Raw genomic sequence first — 964 nt, forward strand, 5'->3', positions numbered from 1 at the left:
CTACGAATAAGAGAGACACTGATACTAACAGAGGGACGGACAGGACTCTGCTCACCTTGTTCCCTCACCACCTTAGTTTCACCCTTTGTGGCAACCCAATAAATTGCACCCTCCACCCCCTCCCACCCACCCAGAATCTTTGAAGTTACAGATAAGAACGTCCTGTCGGATCTTCCAATCCATCTTCCTGCTGGCCTAGGACTGTTCGTTCCAGGACAGTTCCTCCACTTTTCCACAGTCCCGTTTTACATGTCCCAAGCAATGGGGCTCCCACTGCTTCCCCTGGGAGATGACGCAACATCCTCACAGACCTCGCCATGAGGAGATATTTATTGCTATTCCCCTTCAATGATCTCATCCTCGTCCCCCTAGCTATATCCCCTTGAAAAATCCCCTACCCTCTTTGGGGCTGCCACCCTTCAAATACCTGTGACCTGCTACCCACCCCTTGGACATTGCTTAGCCAAGCCAAACATATCAAGATCTTGTAACCTTTCCTCATGAACCAGCCCCTCCATCGTTTTTGTTGCTCTCCTCTGACTTCCTCCCAACTTGCTGACATTTTTCTGGCCCTGAGGTGCCAGGGATTGATCTCATTACAGCCATATAGAGAGTTTATTGCCTCCCCGCTGCTGGAGGTACTGTCGGAAATGGGGCAGGGGCGCTGGCACTGGGGTTGCTCACAGCTACACCAATCCTGGCCTTTCCCCGCACTTTCTCACCTCTGCAAGGACCGGTCCTGGCTAGGAAATGCTGTGTTTGCTTCGGCATGTCAAAACAAGATGCCAACCACCACTAACAGGTCAGCATAGACCAGGCCCAGCAGTGGGTGGCATCGTGTAAGCTACTCTGCTCCTCACAATTGTGTTTAAACACAGTAAGGCTTCCTACAGCCGACACGCCTCAACGGGTTAGGAGGATGGTCCCATCTTCCCCTACAGAAGCCAGGTTAGCTGGACTCCAT

This window comes from Emydura macquarii, unplaced genomic scaffold (assembly GCF_026122565.2).
Source record: "Emydura macquarii macquarii isolate MOO-44397 ecotype Brisbane River unplaced genomic scaffold, CSIRO-AGI_Emac_v2 contig_374, whole genome shotgun sequence".
Lineage (NCBI taxonomy): Eukaryota > Metazoa > Chordata > Testudines > Chelidae > Emydura > Emydura macquarii.